This window comes from Ornithodoros turicata, chromosome 8 (genome assembly GCF_037126465.1).
Source record: "Ornithodoros turicata isolate Travis chromosome 8, ASM3712646v1, whole genome shotgun sequence".
Classification (NCBI taxonomy): Eukaryota; Metazoa; Arthropoda; class Arachnida; order Ixodida; family Argasidae; genus Ornithodoros; species Ornithodoros turicata.
This window is the reverse complement of record NC_088208.1, coordinates 11,649,840-11,658,433: the sequence shown is the minus strand read 5'-3', so window position 1 is coordinate 11,658,433 and position 8,594 is coordinate 11,649,840.

Here is an 8,594-nt window from a genome sequence, read left to right as displayed (position 1 = left end):
CAGCATATTGTAGATCTCAGCCAAGCTGTTACCCATATTATACTCACCGTAAATCAGGTGTGTGAAACTTGTTGCTCTGTGATTTGTAGAATATCCAAGCAATTTCCATGTTTTCGGTGTTAATAGTGACCTAAAAAGCATAATGCAGCGAACAAATGCAAGGACGTAACATTGAGGGACCTATAGTATGGCGCTGCGGTGACTTCAGTGCATAAACCCTTCAGAGGGGGGGAACTCAAACCTTGCACTACTGCCAGATAGCTGTTTGGGTGAAGTAAGACGGAATGACATAGTCACGCTGTTCTCCGTACAATACCAAGGATGTTTCAAAACGACAAAGCACAGAAATACCAGTTTTGTACCGTTTGATGAATATTTTGTCTGCTGCCCATACATGTTGTATGCGGTTCTTTGGCAAGCTTCTGGCAGTCCTTTCTTCTTCATCGCACTTCCCTACTGACTTTCACAGCATCTGAAAAAAAGTTCGATTTCGTTAACCACACAACAACCATGTAAATGGAAAGCAGAGGCTTCCACCAACTGTATTTGCAATACTTTGTTTACAAAAATTTAAAGACGCTCCCTCTAGAGTAACATCCCTTAGAGGGCACATCGAACATCAGGAACATTGAAGGACAACACAGTCACACGTCAGAGACAACTGCTTCCCCTTTACTCACAGGGAACTGTTAAGCTTATGTGCAAATAGATGTTTCGTCGGGTAGGTTACCACTATTTTCATATCCCCTGATGCAAGATAGTCCAAGCACCTATAAAAAGAAAAATGCAGTTGCTATGAAACCATGATATGCAAACAAAAGTACTTGCGCAAAATTTTCAGTGTGTGGTTTCACTACTAGCGAAAAATGCAACAACCGAAGTCGGCCTGACATGACAATGAACTAACCAGCATTTATGTTCCGGCATGTCCGCAAAACCGTAACTGTCGACTTTCGTTTACTCAAGACTTCAACAGTCATCGAAAACTCCTGAATCTCGATGGTTAATTAGTGATACCGTATTTGTTTTAGCACCAAGACGAACCAAGGCACTTACTGAAACATTGTACTGCTGAACATACAACGTTAATCACTACTTTGAATGCAAGTGCAGTCAGGTCAACCCACACTTCCAATGTGCTTCAATCGGTGATACGAAGCCGAAATAGATAAAGGAAAAGATATTCCCATATTATGCCACGCATCTCTACTACATGCGATTTGGTACACAGAAACACGCACAAACTTTTAATGAAGAGTGAACTCGCCCCTTAAACTTGAAAGCCAGAGAACAAAGAAACTCTGTCCACCACAGTACTCTGGGAGCTCTGCTGCGCTCAACAGTTTTTATCACTGGACAGCACGGCGTACGTTCTCGCTATGCTCACAAATTGCTAGACAAAACGTGCGGGTGATTAGAACTTAGAAATATTTTCGTATAACAACCAGTGGAGTGGAGCCGCCAAGACCCAACTGCTACCCGTTGCGCGTGCGGAAAGTTCGAAGTTTCAACGGTTGAAACTGAACAGGTTGGAACTGGTTGGATGGATGGATGATGGATGGTAATTGGGTAGACGGGCAGACGTCATTGACATCGCTTTAGCTCGTGCTTATTGAGTACTTATTTTTTATAATATTCTTTAATTTCCGTGACCGTTCATTATAATTGGGTTGCGGAGGTTAAATGTTAAATAACACATATACCAAACCAGCGGAAGAGACACCAACATCATCATCATTATGTCATCGCCATCGTCGTTGCAGCGACGAGTGACGAGTGTCGTATTTTGGTGCTGTGTGTGTTGAAAATAGCTGTTCTTTTTGCAAACATTTTATCAGTGCCTTTGTTACTGAGCTGCAGGTGTGCCTAATACGTACCGTATTGCCTGTTCAGCGGTTTCAAAGAGATACCATGGGCAGCATCAAGGATTTTTGAAGGGTCCTGAAATCCCTCAGTCACGTCAGATTTCATTTTACTGCTGCAGCTGTGTAGCTTGTGGGAAAATGTTATGTGCAGTAAACAAACATCTGCCATCTGCTGCCCACAGATCGTGCAAAGTGCTTCTGTATTTATGGAGCAATGATTTATAGTGCTGCGCTGAACGATTCGTTGGAGTCGTCGACTCTTTTATTGACATTTAAGTGATTCGATAATTTAGTTGCTGATTTCTTTAAGTTGGTGTAGCGTAGTATTCTGCAGGGGTGTTACTGACGTACAAGATTTACATTTACCAGCAACGGTAACGCCATCAGGAACGCTAGTTCAAGAAATATTGCCCCGAACAAATGCGGGCTTTCGTTAAGAAAAAAGATATATATTCAGTAAAATAAATTATTACTTCACAGCACTTAGATTCTGGTAATGTCTTCTAGTTGTGGATGCTATATATATGTATGCCAGTGAGCCAAAAAAACTCGGATCATTATATGTATGGACATTACTTAAATTATCTACGTACCTCAGTCAGACTGCCTTCATCTGACTGATCTTTTGTTACAATATATGGGCATACAACTCACATAGCATAAAAATTACATACTATCCATTTGGTCATAATATAATTGGACAAAGTTAATGTGGTCCCTTCGTGTATAGTTTCTGAAAGTCGTTACAGCGTCCAGTTTATTACCTCAGTATGATCATTTGCAAACAGATTGGCTGCTTCACACATGTGTGATACAAAGTAACAGAATAAGGAATTTCCTTCATGTATGAGGATCATCCAACAAAAGTTCCTCTGCTGTGAACAAAATGATAAATCTATAGCATAACATTGAAAAAAAATTATGTACAGATTAGAGCTTAACGTTGCTGCTTAATATAGTCACTTTTGGTACTGTGGTATCAAGTATTCAATACTGTATTGTTTGTGCCATGCTAAGTCCTGTTCACAAAGTGAGGCATTCACTTTGCATTTCACCTGATCAATTTGTGTTCCATGATCACTTGCGAATTGGTGACTGCCGAGGGGCGCTTTGAGAGGAAGATGGAACAGCAAATTGGGCAAATTTTCATTGAAGTAGGGATCATCACCTTGAGCATGAGGAGAACGAAGTATACAGGAAGCTCACGAAAAGGAAACTTACGTTTGTGTGTCTCCTGTATACTTCATTCTCCGCATGCTCAAAGTGATGCTTCCTTCTTCAACGTTGTACCAACGTTGTAAGCTCGCTTGTGTACTTTTTCTCTCTTTGGCAAATTTCAACATGAATTTCTGGAACAAATCCCGAGTCATTCAAGACGAGTGCAGACAGCGTTGACGTGGTACGCTACACCCTTCCAAGTCCTGTGCGTTTTTGTTTTGTAGTTTGAAGCTTACCCAGGATCTCGCGGTACATCTGCATTTACTCTGATTGTGCGTGTGAGATAATCTACAATTTGCACACAACGATAGTACTAAAACACTGTCGGCATAACCTTTCCAGACGAAAACGCGAGTTTGACCTCCTTCAGAATGCTTGCACCGGGCACCCGCCATGACTTCCTATGGTATTTTGTCTCAGCACTTGCATAACGCACCCACGTTTCATTAATAATAATTGTTCCAAGAAATTCATCTTGACCGTCTTGATACCATTGAAGGAAAATGCAAGCTGCATTCATTCGTTGCTCTTTACGAACGTTACCGAGCAAATGTGGCCCCCATCTCGCATAACTTTCGTTGACCAAGCTGAAGGAAATTTGTTCCCATTAGTATCAGAGTGCAGTACCAGTGACCCGCCAGTCTCCGTTAACAATTCTCGGAATTTCGGAAAAGAAACGTTGTTTCGTGGTGTTATAGCTGATCTGCCACTGTACTGTTCATTGTGCAGATTTTCACGACCCTGTATAGAGGACACACCATTTCAATGCCTGTAAAGTGTTTTGTATAAACAGGTGTTAACTGTCAGTGGATATTCTCTAAAGCACTCGTTCTTCTTTAACGAAACGTAGGATAACTCTTACTTACTAGGATAGTCATGCGTACTCGAAAATATTACATCCATGCTTGAATGCCTGACACATAGGTGAACGTAACTCCATTAACCAACGTCTGCACTGCCGGGATGTCACACCCAACTACTTCGCCATTCAGTTTGTCCTAGTGGCGTTTCCTTTGAATAACATATACCGGGAAACTTATTTTTGGATGACCCTCCTAATTCCAGTTCTCTTTCTGCATTTGGCTACATTTTTTAGATTTCTTGTGGTGACTCTTGTGGACAGATACCAGCATGGAAGACTTAATAATAATTGGGGTTTACATTGCGAGACAACTGAGATCATGAGCGACGCCACAGCAGTCGGTCTGTGGATAGTCCACCTGAGTGTCCTTAAATGTTCAATGAAAGACACCACACAACACAGTGTATTTAATATCCCTTGCGGAAGATGGCATGTCTAAGCAACTTGTATCCTGGCACTAAGTTGCTGGTGTTTTTGGCCGGGTTCGAACCGGCTATCTCGGGATCAGAAGGTGAACACACTACAGACTCAGCCACCAAGGCCGGTTCACGGAAAACTTGAACAACACAATTATGTTAACTCTGCCATCAAGTAATTCAGTTTCCTGCATATGTTTTGTAACAATTGAATTTCAGTTTTGTAAGCCTGAAAGCTGAGCTTAGAACCACCTCTCATAATTTAGTGACCGTATTTGATGTGTGAATGTGTCCACGCCTCTTAAAACCCTAATAAGACAAAATCTTGATGATTTCTAATACGTGGTAGATACAAGGCCATCTACAAGACGCCTACAATTAAACGTCAATTACTAAATGTCTACCAGATGTCTAGTAAATCACTAATTTTAGTCGTCTAAATAATGGTAAGACTTTTAGACGTCTAGTCAACGTCTAGTTTGGGCACTATCCCTAAAGTCTAGGGTTAGAACAGGTCTGGACGTCTAGTAGATTACCATGTGTTCCCTGGGAACTTTTCATTCACTGATAGCTGATGCCTCACATGGAAGATTTCACAGTAGAACAACAGTATATTGGCTACACAGGCACACACATTCACAGATCCAGCATTACGCAGAACTGCCCATATCCCGTTGCTGATTGTGTAGGCGTCTGGTTGACCCGTCACAAAGGAAGGTGTGCAGCTGCTATGCCGAAAGATGATGCTCCAACCACTCAGGGTGGCTTATCCATTCTATTGTATCCATGCAGGTGCGTTTCTGAAGCAGATATGAGTTCAGTGCTTACACCTGAGCATGAACGATAGGGATCAGAAACGTGAAGACCAACAATTCTACCTGCAGAAATGCTGCGTATATGCCACAGGTGTGGTGCTATGGCATGCTAAGCGGCAGAATGGAATAGGAACTGACTTGCCTGTCATCAAGTGACTGGCGGAAGAGCATTGGCCCTTGTTGAATCGATGTCGCACCAAGCAAGCGAAGCAGACCTGCCTTCCACTTATCCATCGCTGAATTGAGTTGCAGAAATATCCAAGAGGCTCCGAGAGTTTCAGAGCCGGTATCGACAACATGTTAAGCAAAGGGGTACCGGCACGGATGCTGTGCATGCGTCCCTGCTGCACCCACCATATTTCGAAACTTTACGTCGAGTGCTCCGGTACAGCTTACACGGTGTCACCGGCTTGCGCGCGCCGCGGAAAGTACATAATTTCAAACCGACCAATGACCGCAGGCATACCGGGGGAGCGGCCACAGGAGCCGATGGGCTGGTGAGAGTTGAGGGCTCGCGCTTTCGACGTAAAAATTCTGACGTCTCATGACGTTTGAGGACGGAAAAAGTTCGCAGCTCCGCACATTAGTCCGCAGCTCCTCGCATTAGTCGCGAGTTTCATCCGCTTGACGCTACCGGGCGATGGAGGCGCCACTTTCCCGACGCCGGTACACGCTTGCTCTAGATCGGTGAACGACCCTAAATTTCAGGAAGTTAGTGCTGTTCTATCCAGTCAACAAGAGGATGATTGTCACATGACTCCCGAAGGCGTGAACCGATTTCGTTCATGCGTTTCTTACCTGGCATGGGTTAAAATCTTGCAGGAGTAGCTGAGAAATATATTTTCTTCTTTTACCAACGTCACACAAACATATCAATATGCGTTATTTTCTAGATACTGATGATATTGTGGCGAAATAAAGTGACTCAGGTTCGAACAACGGCAGCTCAAAAATAAAGTAGCAGCAGTTGGATTTGAACCTATACACTGTCGTAACAAGCACGACTGTCGTAAAGTGGTTGTGGGTTTAGTTACGAAGTTGGTACTTGTGAAAGGGAGACTTCGCCGTCTTCAAGTCGGTCATAAGACGTTGGTTCGGGTTAGTGCAGAAAAACTCACTCGTGTGATCGCATCCTTAGGAGAAGAGAAACCGAGAAAAGGATATATAGGTCTCTATCTATAGGAAAAGAATCTGCGTGTAGGTATAAGTTTTTGGAATGGAGTTTTGAAAGCGCGCGGGGGGGGGGGAATGACAACTGTGTGCATTAGAAAAATGTGCAAAAAAATTAAGGGAAGAGTATTTTGAAACCGAGACGTCACTTATAGCCCGACGCAAAATATCAAAGCAATTATGGCACCGAAATGTGCGTTCCTTCCGCTCATGAAATTTCCGGGCGTTCCCGGTGCTACGGAAGGCTTACTGATGCGTATCATTCGCCTTCCAGAATAAATACGGCTTCGTTAAAAACTCAGCTCCCTATTCTTTGTTGAAACACAATATTGGCATTTTTTTAATTAGCCTGAAATATATAGGAATACCAGAGGGACTGGTACTTAAGGCTTATTTGAAACACACCGAGAATGTGTTTCAGGGAAAAAGGAAGAGGCAGCAAATGTGTAACGTAACGGGACTCATTCTGGAAGCAGCGAAAATGCATCAGTAAGATGTCCGTAGAATACACCGCTAAAATGCCTGACTTTCGTGACAAGCGGACAAGAACAGCCCACCGAAATCCAACCAGGTTCGCACTGCAGACCTCAGCCTGTAGGAGAAAGACAAATTGGAAAGACATAAAAGTCAAAAGTGAAATAAAAATGGCATGGTTGAAGTCTTCGTGTTAAGACATCCCGTTATTTGACTCAGCACTGTCATACCAACCAGACCAAGTTCTAGGGTCCTGCTCCAGAAGAGCGCCCGGTCATTGGTCGGAGTCCTGTGATCGCATTTTCCAGTGACCCCTTCGTTTCTTGACCGTCTTTTGGATGTGAATGGCCGCCCACCACACCATCATCCCATATATGTGTGTTCATCACAACAACGTTATCTTGATAACGCTGACTGTGGTGTTTCATCGCCGCGGCAGTTCGGCGGAAGCATAATGATAAGCCCCACACCGTGAGAACCGAATTGCTACATTGCTCAGTAAGGTTAGCCGTGGTTTGACAGCAGAACGTTGGTAAATCGAGTATAATCATCCCTTCCGCTCTTTTGTGTCTCCCCTGGTCTCCCTTCTCTGGTCTCCCTTCAAACCTGCGTATTGATCTTTCGCCTTTGGGCTAGGATCTTTCGCGGTGGAGGGAGGCGAAAGGGAGCCGGTCCTTCATATTTGGAGAAGGGCCCCGTGATAACGCGGTCCGCCCCGGGGTGGGCCGTGTCTTTGAACGCGCGGCTGATAACAAGGGCGTCGGGGCAGTACCGCTTGCGGTGCTGTTCCGGGAAGATCTTTTCTTGATCATGTGTGCTGGTCTTCCACCATGATGCCAATACATGTATGTGTGTACAGAACTTTTTGTGGGGCGGCAGCAGTACTATTTTGGAAATGTGATGTGGGCAACCTTTCGCTTGTCCTGTCCTACAGCTGGCAGTACGAAGGAAATAGAGAACTTGAACGCCTAGTAAATTCCGTTTGCTTCATTGATGCTTGGTCACACGTCAACGGGAATGCCCATGAATTCACATGGGTTGATTCCCAGGGCCGGCACAGCCAATTGGACAGATTTTACCTCTCGCCAGGACTGTCGGATTTCATCTCCCTCCTGCCGGGCATATCACGGATCCAGTGGCGTAGCCAGACCTCCAAGGTAGGGGGGGGGGGGGGGGGCTCGATACGAAAACTCGCCCCCCCCACTGATCCTGAGTGCGACAACACACATATACTTGTCCACACCGCAAAATGCGGTTGAAAAAAAAAAGAACGAAAATAATTTATTTGGACGTTCACAATACGATTACATATATAGGCTTTCATGTCCAATGAGGTGGTGTCACGAGATTGTAAGTACTTTGAAAAGCTCAGTTTGAAAACCATTCACGAGTGCTTCTTAGATAGATGCCATGAACTGCAAGAACTTTCGCGATCGTCACACTGGTCCCCCCCCCCCCCATATATTATTTTCTCCTCGGATTTGCACGATTTGCGTGGGTCGGGTCGTGGCAGGTAGGGGGGGGGGGGCTCGAGCCCCCCCCTAGCCCCCCCCCCCCCCCGTGGCTACGCCACTGCACGGATCATGTTTGTGTTCAGTTATCTTTTTCTGGCCTGCTAAATTTTCACTCTGGCTCCACTTTTTGGTGCCTGATGTCTTTGCTCAACGACTCCGAAATTAGAAACGACGTAAAAAATTGGCTTGCGGATATTTGTTCCGCGCAGAGTCTGGGCCTATAGTCACTGGGAGGCTCTGAAGCTGGATACAGCACACCC